The sequence below is a fragment of the Ctenopharyngodon idella genome, chromosome 16 (genome assembly GCF_019924925.1).
Source record: "Ctenopharyngodon idella isolate HZGC_01 chromosome 16, HZGC01, whole genome shotgun sequence".
Lineage (NCBI taxonomy): Eukaryota > Metazoa > Chordata > Actinopteri > Cypriniformes > Xenocyprididae > Ctenopharyngodon > Ctenopharyngodon idella.
The window spans coordinates 30,387,501-30,408,326 of record NC_067235.1 but is presented as its reverse complement, the minus strand read 5'-3'; the positions used below and the strand labels follow the sequence as shown (position 1 = coordinate 30,408,326).

Here is a 20,826-nt window from a genome sequence, read left to right as displayed (position 1 = left end):
TCTCACTTGTTATTATCTATGAATTTAAAAACAGGGACAATACATTTTGTTGTACAAATTATTATTATACTATTATTTTAATTAATAATTATAAACCCTTACTGGTTTTAATACAATTTACAAAAAAAACAAAAAACAAAAAAAAAAACTATGAAATATAGTAAATAGTAACCATTGCAAATAGAAAACGGATAAAAGCATAGCCTAATATAACAAAATTATGACTTTACACATAAAACACATTACAAAAATAAAACAAAATAAATTAATATGTATTCAACAAATATGTTTAACATTTTCTAATTGTATTTATTTAGTTATTTTTCAACTTTTGGGAACATTTACAATTTGTTTTGAACCCGATAACTTTTTTGATAATTGATGATAATGGTGCTCTCGTCCGGGTTAAGTTCTGCTTCTGCTTGTCAGGCTTTTTTCAGTATTTGCATGCTGTAAAACAGGGACATTTCCGGGGACAGCTCTATCGGGTACAAGACACCAAAAACTGGGACTGTCCCTTGAAAACGGGATGTCTGATCACCCTAGTCTAAATATAAAATGAACACAGTCAGTAAAATAGACAAAAGGAAAGTGTTAAAAGGTGATATTTGAAATGATTTCACTTGTTTCTCACATCAGCTCTGGCGTCTGCTTACCACACCACTGCAAAAAATCTCAAACAATGAGCTGTCATCGCTGTCATTGCCAGGCTATTGGGTTAGTACACATGTATCAGTGGATTCATTAGTTTTTTTTTATTTGCTTTGGTACTATTTTCACAATTAAGGTGTATATTTTCAAAACTCTTAGTACAAAACTGTACCAAACTGATCACACTTGTAACACAGCTAGTCATTCTTTCAAAACTTGATCTTATGCTTTCATTCTAGTTGTACAAATTTTCATTCTACATAATCACTGCTTCAAAACACAAGATCATTGTGATATGTAATGAGAACATTTGGTTTAATCACCGAAACACAATAGTATGATCTTCTTTCAGTTTAGTACTTTTAAACAATCAGTTCATTCAATAGCAAACAATGCAAGATACATGTTTCAAATCACCCTTGTTGCTGAAATAATTACACAGGCTACAGATGCCATATTAGAAAATAGATTTGCATTACCTAAATTACATAATTGATATAAAATTCATGTTTGTAATACTGTAGTATCTATTCAGTGTATAATCAAAAGGTGTGATGAAGTATGACACAGTCATGAGGTTTTGTGTAGAACAGAGTTTGCTGCCAATACATAATGTTTTCACTGTACCATTTGACTGAATCTATACTGTAGTCAACCTTTATAAGGGTGAGTTACAGTAATGTGGCAGTCTCTACCATGGTAATGCCTCTGTTTACAGTATCACTGGCATACTGTTGGTTTTCCATGTTTTATGAAGACTTTCCATTGACGCCATGATTTTTATACTGTATAAACGATATATTCTATCCCCTACCCCTAAACCTACCCATCACAGAAAACTTCCTGCATTTTTACATTTGATAAAAATGTCATTTTTTTGTATGATTTATAAGCTGTTTTCCTCATGGGGACCAAAAAAATGTCTAACAAGGTCTAAAATTACTGGTATTACCATCCTTGTTGGGACATTTGGTTCACAATGCAGTGTTTACTACACACACACACACACACACACACACACACTTTGAAAATGGTCATCATCTAAGATAAATTGCTTATAATGTAAAAAGAACTCATTAAATTTGGTTATCCATATCAGAAATGGCAAAGAAGTCTATAGAAACTATGCCTATAGAATCAATATCTGTAGAAATCTATAGGTGTACCAAATGATTAATTGATTAACCATTAAGATCAGTTGGATTAAATAATAGACAAATGTATTAAACTGAATGAAAAAAGATGCAAATCAAAAGTTTGATAGTAATAGCGTTATGAAAGGCAGTTACTGTAAATGAAACAATCATATAGATGAAACATTTATTTTGTGTAGTGAAAAGGATACTTTGTGATTTTGTGTATTGTACTAACACAATTGAAAACATGCTGAAATGTTTGAAAAAAAGTGCACATTTGATGATCTGTTGTGATATTAGTACTAAGAGTTTTGAAAATTGACCAATTGCTTGAAAAATGACAATGTTTTTATCTCAAATTCTGTCTCTAGAATAATGAGAATGATCAGTTTGTTTCATGTAAACTTATACAGAGCTTTTTTAATTAAATTATAGAGCTTATTTAATTAAATAACTTTTTTTTTTTTTTTTTTTTTTTTTTTAATATTAAAGGAGTGGAGGACATCAGATTGTCTATGATGATGATAATTATTATGAACCCAGTGGGATGCCTGTTGTACAGGTAATGTTATATATCCGAAAATATTTTCTTAATAAACAGAGAGACATGTAAAATGCTTGTAAATATTTTAAAAGCTTAACAGGGCTTTAACAGAGCTATCACATCTATTGTATTAAAACCAAATGCCATATGTTTAATCAGCATGCTAATCAGTATGATTGTGAATACCAGACCACCTTATTTTCTCATTTATCTTTCAGTACTCACAGAACCAATCGAGGATGTTATCACAGTTCTTCAACGGTGAACATGTTGAGCTTCCAGGAAATGGCGAGGTGACTCACATTTACCCCAATGGGTCTCGGAAAGTAGTAGTGAGGAATGGCAAAATTGCTTATGCTGAAGTAATCAAACACTACTAATAAGATCTGAAACACATCACCCAGTTATTCAGCAACTGCAATGATCTCAACGATGACTTAAATGTTAATTTGACTTTCTTTACATTCATTTGTTATCAAAATTACTGTAATTTTGTTTTACATCTCAAAGATCAGAAATTTTGTCTCTAAACAATCATCAAAATCAACTTCATTTAAAGTATTTGTCGGGTTGCTGTACTGTATGCTGCTTGTACTCGATTTTTTTTGTGTGTGTGTCAATAATCAGAAGTGAAATTGAATAAATGATGATCAGATTTAGTTGGATTATATGATTAAAGTTCATTAAACTCTTTTTCCCTCAGTGAATGCAGTGTTGCACATTGTCGTTTGTCTGGATTCTGCCGGTGGTGACAGGTTTTTATTTTGCATGTAGATGATAATAACAATAATATTAAATATAAATTAATTAATATCCATTCTAACACCAGATCATTTAAAACAAATTTGAAGAAAAAAAATCTAGCACTACTGTACACAGTAAGTGATTCCAACATTAACCCACAACCTTGAATGATATATGTAATATTTGGATTTGATCAATGCAAAGAGTGGAAATACATGCACAACAAGAGTATCATCCACCAGAACCTCAAGCCTGACCACATCATGGTGAGATGCTTTGTGTGAATAGATTCATTTCCTTTTCATTTTTATGGCTGTGTGGCATGATTAGACATTTCTGATCAGACAAAATAATTTGTGTGAAATCAAACGCCTTGTAGAATAGAAAAGCGGAGCAACGACAGTGAAGGACGAGAGAGGACCAGGCCTGGACTTATTTTATGGTTTTGTTATGTTTGTGTGGCCGGCAGACATCCGTGAGGGTCTGACGCCATTACTTTCATTTTGTTCTTTGTTTAATTTATAAATTAAAGTTATGTTCGAACGTTCTGCCCTCTTTAAGTAGTAACCTGTTCTGAAGAGACACGATTGCTTTATATGATGAACAAATTGAATTTAGGCTTTTATTCACATATTTATTCACATCCCCAGCCAGATAGTTCCAAGCCTGGAGACTTCTGAGACCCCTCTACTGCTGATTGTACTCCCTGTTACAGCGGTGGGCCGGTGGCCATAATGTGTGTTTGGGCAGCACACTGCTCTCCAGTTCATCTGGAGGCAGCAACATCCGCTCGGGAATTCCCTGCCATTCCTGTTACGACTATGGATGTTGTTTCTGAAAACCCTGCCTGTCCCATTACGACGGTGGATCTCATTCCTGAATTCTCTGTATGTCCTGCTGTGACCAAGGAGGTCTTTGATGAACTTTTTGCTTCAATGTCTGTCTTTGAACTCCCTGTCTGCCCCATCAAGAAACATTCTGTCTGCACTGACACGACCACAGAGATCTTCTCTTGACCCTCTTCAGCTCCATCTGCTCCGCTGTGGTGATCGCAGTTTTGTCAGCTCCATTTAAATGGTCTTCGGCTCCGTGTGCCCCTCTGTGGGGATCTCTAGTTCTGTCAACTCCAGTGAAATGGTCTCCGGCTCTGCCTGCTTCTCCTTGGTGGTCTTTGGCTCCTTCTGATCTGCCCTGGTGATCATCTGCTCTACCTGCTCCACCCTGGCCATCTGCTCCGATGGCTCTGCCCTGGCTCCCCGATCTGCCGCAGTCTTCGATCCTTCTTACACCACACTGGCCAGGCCCTCTGTCCCTCCCCCTGTTCCACTTCTGCTCCACCTCCCTCCTGGACTGTTTTGGAGTGTCTGGAAGCTGCTCCTTTGAGGGGGGCTACGTCACGATCCCAGTTTGGTGCCTTTTGTTTTGTATAAACTTTTATGTTGAAATGTATTCTGTTCTCATTGTTTCCGTGCTCCCTTCGTGTGTTTGTTTTTTGTTTCTTCTTCTTGTTGTATTAGTATCGTCATTAGGCACACCTGTCTTTGATTACCATTGATTTCTCTGAGTATTTAAGCTTGTGCTTTTCAGTTGTTCTTTGCTTGTCGGTGTATTGTGGTGGATCATTCCTAGATATTCCTGTCTATTCATGTGGAGTCTTGTGATTAAAAGTGTGCTTGCAAGTGGATTCTCTCTCTGCCTCATTTCTCAGCAATCTTTACACCCCCAGAACTCTTGGAATATACAACATGTGTCGCATGAGATACTTTTGTGTCTTTCTTAAAAAGCTTGATACTGGTCACTATTCACTGCCATTATATGGACGAGTGTAAGCAAGACATTTTTTAAAAATTCTCCGTTGGTGGTCTATAAAGGAAAGAAGACATATGACATTAGAACATGCCCATAATCTCCAACCAGAGGGCACTTCTCCCGTCTTCTTTGATTTCCTATTAATGAAAACACTTCCCATAACCGGTTGCCTGGACTATTAATGATTATGCTTCATTACTTTTCATTACCAAATGATTAATTGATTAACCATTAAGATCAGTTGGATTAAATAATAGACAAATGTATTAAACTGAATGAAAAAAGATGCAAATCAAAAGTTTGATAGTAATAGCGTTATGAAAGGCAGTTACTGTAAATGAAACAATCATATAGATGAAACATTTATTTTGTGTAGTGAAAAGGATACTTTGTGATTTTGTGTATTGTACTAACACAATTGAAAACATGCTGAAATGTTTGAAAAAAAGTGCACATTTGATGATCTGTTGTGATATTAGTACTAAGAGTTTTGAAAATTGACCAATTGCTTGAAAAATGACAATGTTTTTATCTCAAATTCTGTCTCTAGAATAATGAGAATGATCAGTTTGTTTCATGTAAACTTATACAGAGCTTTTTTAATTAAATTATAGAGCTTATTTAATTAAATAACTTTTTTTTTTTTTTTTTTTTTTTTTTTAATATTAAAGGAGTGGAGGACATCAGATTGTCTATGATGATGATAATTATTATGAACCCAGTGGGATGCCTGTTGTACAGGTAATGTTATATATCCGAAAATATTTTCTTAATAAACAGAGAGACATGTAAAATGCTTGTAAATATTTTAAAAGCTTAACAGGGCTTTAACAGAGCTATCACATCTATTGTATTAAAACCAAATGCCATATGTTTAATCAGCATGCTAATCAGTATGATTGTGAATACCAGACCACCTTCTTACACTTACACAGAGGGCACTTCTCCCGTCTTCTTTGATTTCCTATTAATGAAAACACTTCCCATAACCGGTTGCCTGGACTATTAATGATTATGCTTCATTACTTTGAGCTGTGTCTCGATACCTTGTTAGCTCTGTGTTTTCTGTCTTTCCTTGCGAAGTCTTGCTAGTGTCACACTGCATTTCTGAGCACTTTCTATTGTTTCCCTTATTACTGTCTTGATCTCCTGCCCATTTCCCTGTTTCACTGTGTCTTGGACTTTGTCATTGTTTGTATTGTTTGTCTTGGTTTTGACCCTCTGCCTGTTACATGGATTATGATTTTGGATTGCCTCAATAAAACTGCATTTGGATCTTCAACCAGTTTTCAGAGCAGTTTGTGACAGTGAGTCATTTATGACTTAATTTTCATTTTAGGGTGTTCTATCCCTTTAATATACTTGTATAAAATTCTACTTGAATGACAGATAAGATTTTTCCTGTAAGAAGCTCAGGAGCATATTCTTGTATGTTATCAGATGCCTTAATCATTTACAATATACTCAGATGAAACTCTGTTTGCCATATTGTCAAATTATCTAATACACAATATATTTGTAATTGCCTTAAGTTTCTCTTTCATATATTTAATCTCTGTTTCTATCTTGACTGCCTTCTGAACATTCCTGTTGACATATGGGCGGAGATTTCGTCATGTGATACTTACATAAATCTCTGTGGGAAACAAGTTGTGTCACTTTGCCTTCACAACATTGAAGAGGAGCATTACTAAATAAAATGGTAAGGAACTAGCAAATGACATTTATATGAAGCAATTTATTTATGCATTCATTCTTTGCTGTTGTGTAAAATAAGTTTGTGTAGAATATTCTAATGATAATTCAGTTTCAATTAAATAATTAAATAAATAAAAGGGTTGTAAATGTAAATTAAATTATTGTTAGTGTAATAATGTTTTGATAATCTAAAATAAAGTTAAATAAATAGCAAAAAGAAATACTAATGAACTACATGAAAATATGTGACAAAGGGCATATTCTTCTCATCACACCACTATAGGCTACAACATCCTGTAAGAACTGTGGGTTGATGAAAAACTACAATGGAACATTACCGTATGTAATTATTTAATATGATTTATGGCTTTTTAATGTGCATAGGAAGATTTGTTTTTATCTGTGAAAATATTTGTCTAAATGCTCTAACACACTCCAAGCTGCGTCAATGCTTCTTACACGACTCATTTTTAAACTTAAGGTATAGATGTAAGTGTGAACCTGAGGAACAGCCCAACCCTTTTTCTCTGGTAAGAGTGTCGAACAAATTCCAAAATATTTCTTTTTTTTAATTATTTCTTTCTCTCTTTTGTATTTCTTTCTAGGACACAGTGTTTACTGGATACCAAATAACAAAAAGGCTCAGTCAACATGTAGAGAAACATTTATTTTATATTTTCTCTTAAATGCAGGCATTGCTTCAGTCAAACAGTAGCATCCAGAGGTCCATGGTCGTACCAACAAACGGGGCAATGACTCGACATTACAACAACATTGAGCAAGGTGTTCAAACATATCAACGTGTAGTCATGAAGAACGGCCGGGCTGTTGAAACTGAAGAAATCAAGTTTTATTCAACCAATTGAAGGCTGATTTAAGTCACCACATCATTGTAATGATTAATATAATGAAATTCTAAGTGCTTGTGAGGGTTTATAAGTTACATGCTGTGTATTCTCAGTGATTTCTTTTGTCTATAAACTGAGTTGGAAATCCATAATGTGTTGACATGTTGCCATTAAAACTTAGTTAAACTTTCAGAAAGCAGTTCAGTTGCCTGATAGTCAAGGAAACTGATCTCAAGGCTGAACAGAAAGCAAGAGATCCAACATCAGTTGCTTCACTGCCATTCACAAATCCTCTGCTGTGGCCTCATGGGATAGTAAAGTGTTCATCGTATGCACACTTCAGAATCTCACCGGAAATCATCCAGGTACTTTTTGCCTACTCTTTTATGAGTACTTTTGAATTTGGACATACTTCTTTTGTCATATACTGTTTTTTTTACTGTGTTTTACTATATATTAGGGAAGTGTGTGATTTCGGATGCAGCCTGTATGTCCAGAGATTTCGGATTTTGGAGATAGAGATTATGCACCTCCATTTTTCTAGCATCCGTTTTGAAAGCCTCGTCACATACGTGTTTATGCCTATGTTGTTACCAAAGTAATCCATGCAGATAGGTTGGTTATGTCTGGAAACACAAATCTTATTTGATCACTTGCAGTAAATAGTGCGGACAGTCTGCCTGAAAAGATCTGATTTGAGAAAAAAAATTGATTTGCCTGCAGTCTGAACATAGCCACAGAACATAAGAACTGTGTGAGGGATATATTATCTAAGCAAAATATTGTTTACTGATGTAAATATATGCATCTAACTGAACTAATAATGTTTTCACCATATTATATTTACTGGTTAAACTGAATCAAAAGCAAAAGTAAAATAGTATGTGTAGTATTGAGACTTTGAACTCAGATTAACATCATGTCATGATGAAAAGGTTCCCGGAAAGACGATAACAAAATCATGTTTACTGTAATGCCTGTTTGACATTAAATAAATGGATAACCAGAATGATATTTGCATTATTTAGCTTTAGGTCACGTCACACTTATGTACTTATATATGGCCTATATATTTCTCAGTGATATTTCAGTCTCATTTATACTCCCGACATCAACATCATCATCATAAAATCTGTAAATATATTTACTGAAATATTAAGAATTATCTACATAATTTTTGTTGCGAGTGTAAATAATTTGTTGTGACATGGTGATGCCATAGGAAAATGATTGAATGAGTGAATATTTCATGATTTAATGATACGGGAGGCACGGTATGTTTGAGCGCATGCTCTCAAGAGTCAGCCATTTTTTTAATATCAGCCAAATATCAACAACAACAACACAATGACTACTGCCTAATATTCATATCATGTGTATTTTTAATGGTGCTCTCAGATTACAATGATGTCACAATATTTACAAAATACTTTCATGAAATTGTGTCTGCCATTGCCTATGACCTAAATGAAAAAATATTTCATTGTAAAACAGCTGATGAGATTGTTTTGCCATGATTTTCTCATTCTTGTACTGCATGTCTTTCAGTTTCACTTTTGGCTGCATCAAGAACATTCCCACTGACAGATGGGTGGAGATATTATTTGAAACTTACATAGATCTGTGTGGGACACAATAAAGTCAGTTTGCATTTAGAAATTTGAAGAAAAGCATTAAAGGATTAGTTCACTTCAGAATTCAAATTTCCTGATAATTTACTCACCCCCATGTCATCCAAGATGTTTATGTGTTTCTTTCTTCAGTCGAAAAGAAATTAAGGTTTTTGAGGAAAACATTCCAGGATTTTTCTCCATAATATTCATTGGCTACCAACGGGTTGAAGGTCCAAATTGCAGTTTCAGTGCAGCTTCAAAAAGCTCTACATGATCCAGACGAGGAATAATGGTCTTGTCTAGCAAAATTATCTGTCATTTTCTAAAAAAAAGAAATAAATAATATACTTTTTAACCACAAATTCTCGTCTTGCACTGCTCTGCGATGCGCCACGCATTATGTAATCACGTTATAAAGATCATGCGTGTCGTAGGCAGAAGTACCGATCCAGTGTCTACAAAGCGAACATGCAAAGATTAAGTCAAACGGCCTTTACAATACAAAAAAAAAAAAAAAAGTAAAAGAATGACGTCGGATGATTTTAAAGTTGGAGGAGAAAATGAGATGGAGTTTTTCACCTATTCAACTTACGGAACGAACGCGGCGCCAGTTCCGTTTTTTCTGTAAGTAGAATAGGGAAGGCGTAGGACATACAGCGTAAACTTTTTGAAGAATACGGAAGGCGGAATGGCGAAGCACTTGATCATTTGTGTTTATAAAGTATATACAAATACATATATTGAAAGTGGACTAATCCTTTAATACACAGTTTACCAAAAAGTGCCCCAATTGGTGTGCATTATAGTGAAGACTACTCAGAACGCATTTCCTATCATGTACACCTATGAAAGACAACCGGGCCAATCAGAGTAAGTATAGGGCGGAGCGACACGTGTAGCTCCACCGCAGGTGCAGCCCCGCCACATTCAGCAGGCTGCAGTCATGTCCTTCTCAAGTATTTAAATATGGCATATTATTTATACAAAATAAAATATTATATATTGAGCAATAATATTTAAATGAACAATAATATCCATTGTAAAAGTATAATAAGTTTGTACAATAGAAAATAAACACAAGCAAAAAGTACAAAAGCAAGCATCTAGTTAAATTACAGGATTTAAGTTAAATAAAAATATAAAGTTATGAAACTTAACTTTGTCCTTAGCATAATCAATTTCATCTATAACAAGTAGATTAATAAGGCCAAAGATTTCCCGTTTGATATAGCCTACCCAAAATGAATTACATCATGTTTAACCACTATAGTTGTCACGGCTGGGTACTGCTCAGAGACTGTTTAGGAAGATCCATGTGCAGCTTTATTTGTAAGAACAACATGTCAAAACATAATCCAAATGACAGGCAAAGTTCCAAAACCACAAGAGATATGAAATAACAGTCATAAGAACAGTACTAGACAATACAAAACCTCGATTACAAATGCAGAAACAAACAACTTAAATAGACAGACAAATGACACAAATGAGAACCAGTTGAGGGCAATAAACCCAGAGGAGAACTGGGCAAAAGGACTCTGGGAAATAAAGTTCATGGCAGAGACACAGTGGAAGGGAAGAGGGAACTACAACTAGACACAGACACACTGGGAAATAGAATTCATAGCAGTGTTGCTGTGGACGGTGAAGGAGTGCCCTCTGTGGATAACTAGGGCACAACAGCTAGACACTGTGACAATAGTAGCCTACATATGCCAGCGATCGAAACAATTTTTCAAAAAGGCGCTATGTTTAGGCTACATGTAAATAGCATATCTGAGGTCTAAACAACTACATTCTCACCTAAAAAAACTCCTAAAACTACATTCTGTGAGACAATAACGGTTGTATTTTAAAATTATAGTGCATTTGCTCTTTTTCATTGACACTCACTGTGAAAAATGCTGCCTGTATAGATCCAACAGAAACAAGCGGAGTGATACAAACTGTGAAACAGTTTGCATGGCTGGTAAGACTTCTCAGCCAATCGAGGACCAGATGTAACTGTTGTATATATATATATATATATATATATATATAAATTGTTCTTGTATCATGGAGAAAACAACCAACATAAAAATGATATTGGTTGTTGTGGATGAATTTGAATGAATGTTTTTAATGAATTGAATGAATTTTCTGTTTGTTTTGCCCTTTAAAGTTTTTTACTTTCTGTTTCACTTTTAGAACCATTACTGAGGAATTGATGACAGGTAGTGGGTGGTGATTATCTTGTGATGTTTTTTTTTTTTTTTTTTTTGTCTGGCTGTCAAGATGCTGTTTTCAACACATTGTTTTATTGACTTGACAGCAGCAGTGGTAAGTCACACCAACTGTACTATTATTTTATAGTAGGCCAATATTACATTTACATAACAATTAAATTTAATGTCTTGATCCATATGTAAATTGTTATTATGTGTCTATGATAGAATCAGGTGTCATCAAACCACTAGAATTTAATTTATTGCTCATCAATTTATGAGGTTCTATTATTGGTTATCATTGGCTATTATACTGGCTCTTGATTGCTTACTGATCATTTAAAATTCTGTTAAATACCACACAATTGTTCATTTTATTTCTTCTTGAGCCTCAAATCCAACATAATAGGTTCTTTTGGCCACACTTTAGATTAGGGTCCAGTTCTCACTATTGACTAACTATTAACTATGACTTTTCCCCCAATAAACTCCTAATTTACTGCTTATTAATAGTTAGTAAGGTAGTTGTTAAGTTTAGGTATTGGGTAGGATTAAGAATGTAGAATAAGGTCATGCAGAATAAGGCATTAATATGTGTTTTATAGGTACTAATAAACAGCCAATATCCTAATATGCATGCTAATAAGCAACTAGTTAATAGTGAGAATTGGACCCTAAACTAAAGTGTTACTATACTTTTAAATATAATGTCTTAAAAATGACAAAATTACAGTTGCTAAGTTGCTAATGATTTGAGGTTTGTCAGAGTGGACAAGGAAAGCAAAAATCATGCTGGATGAATTTCAAGAACAAGAGGGACAACATTTTTTACATTTTTCCTGTAGCTAGTGCTTGAAGCTTAACATAGTTTACAAGTTTAACATATATATATCTCCTCCTGACTACCAGCTATGGAGTTTTGTCCTCTGTAGAGGACATTATATTTTAGCAAATTTCTCTTGTCACAGTTTGGATGTCCTGTAAAGAGCTCCCTCTCCTTGGTCTATAAAAATGGCTGACATTAATTTAATGATCAAATTTAACACCCTTTTGGAAATATGATAAAATTTTGTTATTATCATTTACATCTGACTAATTTTCAAATTGTTTGTCATAAATCAACATCTCAAGAAAATGTTATGGGGTTTTAAATCAAAATATGACTTTCTGTTACGAAACAGGACATCGATTTTATACATGTCCACTGTAAAGGACAACATGACTTCAATCATATTTATCAGGCATTTTGGGAGACACAACAAGTGAATAGGAAAAGAAATTGTTGCTCCAAGAACACATTAATATGAAAATTATATACAGTGTGTGGATACATTGTATATAATGGAAAAAAAAAAAAAACATTTACGGCCATTTTACACACATATTGCATAAAGCAAAATGGTATATCAAATCATTCTGTTATATCTTTCATAACATAGTTGAGATTCACCTTCATACAAAGTTTGGAATAAAAAATACTAAAACCTAAACATTGAATAAAATATAATTTTTTAAAGAATGTTATTTTTCCATTTTTTTCTTATGCTCTAAACAATGACATAAAAAAATACTAAATTCTCTCTCTCTCTGTGTGTGTGTGTGTGTGTGTGTGTGTGTGTGTGTGTGTGTGTGTGTGTGTGTGTGTGTGTGTGTGTGTGTGTGTTCACATGGTCTTTGATGTAGATTATAATGTAGGCCTATCTGGATGATACATTTCTCAGCAGTAATACAAATAAATTTAATTAATTACAATAAATTAATAAAACAATGAATAAATCTGAATTTTTAATTGTTTCTTCAGATGGCTTTTTCAGTTGCTACTTATGGTAAAGGAAACTTTGGAAAGGTGTATAAAGTAACCTTTGGAAGTACCTGTGTGGCTCTTAAGAAGGTGCCCTGTACTGTTGCAACTAAAGAAGACATTCAGAAAGAGAAAAATATATATCGGTAAGTGTATATATATATACATAGGCTACATATTGCTACTTGTTCAATTTACTAACTAATGCAACAATTCTTGCACATTTTGTGCAATTTAAATGCATTAAATTCATATAAATTTGTAAACTGCAAGCTTACTTCACTTTTTGAGACTACATGAATAATGAATAATATTTGTTGCATTAACTGAAACTGGTCAGTGGAGTTTTAGTTCCCATAATGCTATGAGACTGGATTGGGAGAATAAATGTCAAAATTAATTTTAATTAGTTGTAATTAATTCTAAGTTCTTTTGCTAAAATTGAGCAAAATTGAGAAAGGGAAGGGAAGTTTAATTGGCTATAATGTTTTGTGAGCGATTACTGCGTTCATTACATTACATAAAATAAAAAAGAAATGACATATTTTGTCTGCTAATGTACGCTGAGGCTTGCTGTTAGTAGTTAACCTAAAATAGATTTATTTGCATTTAAATGTTTTAGGACTTACTCAAGTCATTCAGGTTCCAGATCCTAGATACTGCCATTTATGATATTTCATATTTTGCACACATGATTGTAGGTCATTGAATAATTCCAATGTGGTGAAGCTCCTGGCAGATCCCTGGCTGGACTCTAAGAGCATGTGGAATATTCCTTTGGAATTCATCTCTGGGAAAACTCTGGAAAAACTTATGTTCAGCTCACAGTCATACATAGAGGTAAAATATTTATTTATTAATATTATTTACATTTTGGTTAAAATTCGAAGATTCACAATTTTTTCTTAAAGGTACACTATGTAACTTTTGGACCTTTAGCGGTTAATAAAACAAAACCCCATCTTCGCAACATATTTACAACATTTCAAATCCATCAGTTCTTATCGTCTCCGAAAAGACAAACAAATGTTGATTCTCGTTTTGTTACGAACTTTGTCGCATACTTTTTTGCCAACAGACTCTCCTTTGCGCAGCATATTTATGGGTAGAGATTTAGCGTGATCCATGTTAGTGTTGTCAAAAATATTGATTTTTTGGTACACAACGATACTGACATAAAACATTTCCAATACTTACTTTCTACAGTATCGATGCACCAATACCAGCTGCGCTTTCTTGCTCTCTCCTCTGTCCGACAGCGAGTTGACACACACCTGCCTCTCATTCACTCGTCTCATTCACTCTGGTTGAATAATGTTGGTGTTACAGAGTCTGAATTTCAGTGCGGGATAGCAGGTATTGCACATTATTTAACTCATTCCCGCAGGTTTCGCACTCACACCCAAAGCGTGCACACATACAGCCGCCTCTCAAACAGCTTTCACGTTCCTAAAATTAGTTATTTTCCATGGCTTATTGCGCTTAAATAGTCAAATACACACAACATTATGTCAAAATGCCTGTCTTGTCAAGTATTCATGTAAATACAGTCTGTTATGTGTTAAGTGAACGTTAACAGTCAAGAAATAAATGCATGTTTAACAGTATATTGGATCCATGCCTTAAAGTGACAACAGCCTCATAAACCTGCTGCTGTCTGTGTCATTAATGTTAAAGAAAAACACAAGAAAAGGAGAAATCCCTCACTGCTCTTGACTGTTTAAATAACTTTTGTAACTTTAATTGTAAGGATTATTCTGTGTTTAAAGACTAGCAGTGTTATTTTACATTTGATAACAATGTTCAATTTCTATAGTATTTCTTAACCTGAATACTGTTAGACCTACTGTTAGACCTATCTAAAAAACTTAAAGGGTTAGTTCACCTTTTTTTTTTTTGTACATTCACCCTTGTCTTTTTTTGTACATTCAATTCAAAGTTGGAAATCAAGCTTCCTTGTGCTGTGTGTATAGCAACAAAATTACCATTGTAAAAACACAAATACACTGAGTGAGCAAACATTTAGGTGCGATAATTGTAATGGTAATTGATCAATGTATATATTTGAAAAAAAGCCTAAATAGTATCGAATATCGATATTTTTCAAGGTATCGTATCGAAGTTAGAAATTCCAGTATTGTGACAACACAGTTCTCGCTCGTCGTGACAACTAACCTCTGCCACTCATACACGCGTCAAAGTAGCCGGAGCAACTTTTCTCTATTTACAGATATGACATGGACACGCACGTGCGAGTGACGCATGTACGCAATTTCTCAACATATAAACACTTATAACAGGCTTGTGAATCAGGGTAAGACAAAAACACGTTTTGGAAGAGGTATTTACTCATTATTTAAATATTGCTACTTTTGAACAAAAAAAAAAAGTTACATATCGTATCTAAAACTTGGCATTTAGTCAAACAATTACCATTAAATAATGCATCTCCTCCAAAAGGTTCCGAAAGAGGTTTATCGCGATGAAATAGAAGAACCATTTTGGGATCCCTAAAGAATATTTATGTGAACATTATTCCTTAGTGTGTAAAGTATATTTTTTCCACTGTAAAGAACCTTTTGTGCAATGGAAAGGTTCCATGGATGTTAAAGGTGTTACAGACAGTATATTACTTGAATTTTTATTAATGCAGTTTGTGGTAATATCCTTTTAATTTCTTTCTCTACAGCTAACAAAGCCTGTCATAATCACCATTATCAATGGCATGTGTGAAGGCCTCGCTTACATGCACAGCAAGAATATCGTCCATCAGGACCTCAAGCCTGACAACATCATGGTGAGATGCTTTGTGTGTCGAGGTTTTTTCCGAACAAATTCCCTGTGGACAGATAGACTGTTAATGACATTTTTTTCATATGATTTAAATGTTTTGAGGAATATTTCTCTAGAAATGTATCTGCCTAAAAAGGCTTATTTCAATTTACTCTCCTGAGTGTCTAATTATCTCTGTATTCTGATTGTACTGTATCACAATATGGAAAGTTATGAATGAACTTCACTCATTTGAAATGTTTTTTCCGTGCATATACTGGTTGCATGAGAATATAGTTATTTTCTCATCATGAGTGACTCAAACTAAAAAGCAACAAAAAGCAAATATTTGAACTTTCATCAGATAATACAGCTCAGTGTCATTTCAAACCCGTGTCTCATTCACAGGTGGAACACAACACTTATAGGGCCGTCATAATTGACTTAGGACTTGCCAGATTTCAAAAGAACGGGCTTTGCTTTGGTGCAGAAGGAGGCAATTGGTGTTACTCTGCTCCGGAGATTTTCCAAGGAAAATACAGAGACCAGTACTCTGATGTGTGGGCGATGGGGAAAATTATAGCAGAGCTCCTGATCGTGCCCAGAGCGAGACTCCCTCCGACCATCACCACTCTTCATGTGATTGCAGCCATGAATATGAATCCATATGCTTTCCCGGTCTCTAGAATGGTTAACAAACTTGTTTTATTCAGACCTGCGATGGCGCAGATCTTAGGACAGATTGATCAGGCAGGGAGAAAGTGGATTTTGTATACTTGCCTTTTTGGGAATGTAGGAATGTAGCTATTTAAAAGATTCTCTAGAAGCTTAGATTTGGCAATGAGTTTATTACTGACTGACGAACTTCACTAACACATTTGTTGTGTTCATGTGCCAGTTGCTCTACTCAACTCGATGAAGTGTAAATCTCAAGAAAGTAAATGACAACAATTACTAAAAAAAAAATGCATTAAGAAACATCTTTCAGGTTGTGAACTGTAATCCTATGGCCAACAATCAAAAGAGGCCAAATGTTTTTTAAGTGTATTTTTGGATGTTGAGAATATACTGTAGTTTTACTGTCCTTTTTGCAGAGATTATATGTGATGATATAGATTTGATATTTTTTTTTCTTTGTTATATATTATTTAATTATGATCAGTGTCAGTTCAATAGAATAAAAACAGAGTTCGTTTGAAATGTCAAAACAGTGGCAAACAGTTATTTGTTGTTCATTTTAATGTGGTTGATTAATAAATTTATTTTACATGAATAAAAAGCTCTTTGATATTTTCAGTGCTCTTTGTTGATACACATCTGTTGACATACTAGATGTTTCACTTTCAGAAACTATTGTGCGATGTTCCCTTAAGGAAATGTTTCTGCTCAAAAGTTGTTTTTTTTCATTCCTCAGAAGACTTCATGGAGATCTCATACTTGTTTCATTTAACTTTCTTTCAGATGTTTCTCTTAAAGGGATAGTTCACTCAAAAATGTATTTTTTCACCCTACTATAGAAGTCAATGGGGAGCGAGATCTGCTTGGTTACAAACATTCTTCCAAATATCAAATATTTGTGTTCAGCAGAACAAAGAAATATATACAGGTTTGGAACAACTTGAGGGAAAGTAAATGATGACAGAATTTTCATTTTTGGGGTGAACTATCCCTTTAAAACAGAGTGGCAGTTAGTTTCAGTTTGTAGTTCAACCACTAGAGGGCACAAAAAAATGTTATAAAACGAAAGAATCAACTGCAGCAAGTTGTTTTAATTATAAACAATTATGAAAAATGTGACTTTAACATTGATCATAAGCACGGAAACACCTACAGTGTTTGTCAGACCGAGTTGCTCTGTTTTTTCCAAGGCAACTTCTGGGTGAGTAATTCTCTTGAAATGTTAAAGAAACCTGTCCGTTTTAAAAGAAATACATTCTAAGGTATATAATTGAATGTTTCCTGTGTCTCCCAACCTGTTTGATAACATTTCCCAGAAGTCAAAGCGGGGGCTTAAAACATGTTTCCAGTACAGGAAGACTTACAGCATACTTTTCATAACATAATGATGACAGTGGAATGAAAAAGCTACACTATTCTTTCGTTCTTTCTCTTTCTCGTTCTTTCTTTCAGATTGAATGAATGAATGAACTTGTCATTAACTTGTTCCAAAGAGTATCTTGCATTTCAGTAAAAGCAAAAAAATTTTAATGTTTGTATTTATATTAATCGATCCCATCTGTGTCTAATTATCTTATCAGTTATAGCTTACCCTTACAAAAAAAAAAAAAAATAAGCATACTCAAAGTTCATTTTGTTAATTATACTTATGTAAAGTTCAAATATATTTTTAAGTATACTTTATGTAGTAGGTATACTAATATCAATTTACTAGTAGTATACTTGAAAGTGTACTATTTAAATACTACTTGGGACTAAATTGGCTCACTGTTAGTGTATAAACTACTTTAAGTGTATCAGTAGTAAACTTTGAGTACACAACTATTTTACAACTTTGTTTTTCGTTTGTACTGCAACTATACTACAAGTGAACTTAGTTTACTGGCTCCAGACTCCGGGCATGGAGGGGTCCTTAGGAGACCAACCTGACCCCAGAGTCTGGAGCCTCGACTCGGCTTGGTTCTGAGATACGTGCAAAGTTGGGACTTTGACCGGGCATACCTCAGGAACCAAGCCGACTTCAGGCTAAAGACTCCGGGCATGGAGGGGTCAGTTAAATACTTCTAGCACCTGCTTAAATTATGAAAGTATAAAGTACTCTCAATAAACTACTAGTTTAGTAGTTTTATACTGCAAATATACTCATAAGTTTTCTTTAAGTGAACTTAACATCATACTTATAGTTTACTATTTATTTATTACTTTGCACTTTAAGTATACTTCTATTTAGGTATTTTTTTTATACTTATAACTTTAACAGTACTTTAACAGTAGATTTTATGTAAATTTCTACGTACCAGTGGACTAGACAACACAAACATTTACATACTCAGAATTAGGAACATGTCTGTTTTCTTTATAAATCAATATTTTCAAACAATGTAAGTTTATAAGACAGTATATGTAAAACTATGTGAAAAAAAGTTTTTATATAGGCTACTCAATTGAACGAGTAAACAACTATAAGCCAAATATACTTAAAATACTTAATTATACTTAAGTAGCCTATATCTTGGTCAAAAGATTGAATACAAATATAGGCCAAATATATACTTAGACTTTTCTGTCATTATAAGTCAAGTATACTTAAGGGTAATTTTAAGTATATAGAAAGTAGGCTATATTTTCTCATTTTAGTTTAAAAAAAGTATAACTTCTTTTTTTGTAAGGGTATGTAGAGGGAAAATTCAATTACATTAATTTTGACAGAAACTTGCCCAATTTACCTCACCACCTCGTCTTGTGTTATATGTAAAACCTTGTTTAACGAGTGTTATAGTTAACTGGATCCTTGTCAATGTTTTCTACCCACAACAAGCGTAAATAAGACTAGATTTAAATGTTAATTTAAGGGCAAAATGTTAGTCATGCAGTGATTACGCTGAATATCTGCTGAAGCAGCAGTGCGCATTATTTGCAGTTCGATTTTCCAACCACCAGAGGGAGTGTGTGAACGCTTAACATGCAGCAAAACTTCTTTCAGTTGAAGGTCTATTGCTGTGAACGAAAATTTGTTTGTGAAAAAAAAGGCCTATATATAAATCATATAAATTGGTCATATATTTATGTACGAGTAGTTGATGATCATTTCACCTGTACTGATAGATAAAAGTGATTACATTTAACAAAACAAATTGTCTACGAAAAAACAATAAAAGCACCCTCCAACCTTAACCTTGTCTGCATGTGTGACAAAAATAATTTCCTTGTACACTTCCAGTCAAACGTTTGGACACACTTGACTTTTGATATAAAGGCTTCTGCTTAAACGTATGAGATTAGTTTTAATAATAATACATAATAATAAATAATAGTAATGACCATAAACATTTATTCTATTGCAGCGGGTAGTGGTTTCCTTGGCGATGATCCATCAGTACAGTGAGATCACCTGAGGGTGTGAGCATCATGTGACAGTGAGAATCTGAATCATCACTGGGGTGTGTCATCGGTGAAGCACCTCTAATGATTGGCTCACAGAGGAGAAAGAGAGATACATTACCTCATAGCAGAGGAAAAAGAGATGAGCTCATACTCACCTGACTCATATTCCCAGCTCAGAGAAGCATTTACTCTCAATGTAAAGCCCCAAGTGTTTATGTGTGTGTGTGTGAGAGAGAGAGAGAGAGAGAGAGAGAGAGGAGAGGAGAGGGGGAAGGGTCAGTCATAGTGCTCAACAGCAGGAAGACCTGAGTGCTGGACATTGATATTATCTCTTGAAATATAAATGATAAAGTAAGGAATTGCAAAAGGCATAAATGGAGTTAGAATATCTTAGAACAAATGTATTTAATTATTATTAGTAGTAGTATTAGAATTATTTACTATAATTTATTATTATTTACAAATATATAATCACATAATCCATATTAAGTGTAATAGATTAATACTGAATTTATATAATATAATGTAATCTCAGTTAAGAGCAGATGCTGAAATTCCACATGCTTGCATTATTTTTAATATTCAAAAAAATTATGAAAAATAATAATGCAAGCAGAATTTCAGCATCTGCTCTAAACTGATAATATAATATAATATAATATAATATAATATAATATAATATAATATCATTGTTCATTCACAACACATTCATTATATATATAATTAATGTTTAAGGTATTAATGCTGACTGATTCATTTCATTGTTATGTGACACCACATTACAGCATGGCATGTGTACTGACAAATGCTCTACTGGATGATGTCATATTAGGTCATAATTTACAGTATGTGGGTGTAGTAAGTACAATATGAGTATATGCAAACATATTGCTTCTGCGGGGAGAGAGAATCGTCAGCACAGACTTCAAAAGACGTTTCCAGTG

General features: G+C 33.9%; 2 long non-coding RNA genes across 2 annotated transcripts; both read left to right on the top strand.

The window, feature by feature from the left end:
• Positions 1-638: 638 nt before the first annotated feature.
• On the top strand, positions 639-3,200 carry LOC127497345 (uncharacterized). Its single transcript, XR_007925511.1, has 3 exons — positions 639-717; positions 2,280-2,349; positions 2,550-3,200. It is a non-coding gene; the product is annotated as an uncharacterized LOC127497345 (long non-coding RNA).
• Positions 3,201-6,490: 3,290 nt separating this feature from the next.
• On the top strand, positions 6,491-17,037 carry LOC127497803 (uncharacterized). The gene is made up of 8 exons (XR_007925655.1): positions 6,491-6,586; positions 6,866-6,921; positions 7,064-7,112; positions 7,275-11,362; positions 13,049-13,194; positions 13,750-13,888; positions 15,738-15,845; positions 16,229-17,037. It is a non-coding gene; the product is annotated as an uncharacterized LOC127497803 (long non-coding RNA).
• Positions 17,038-20,826: the final 3,789 nt, after the last annotated feature.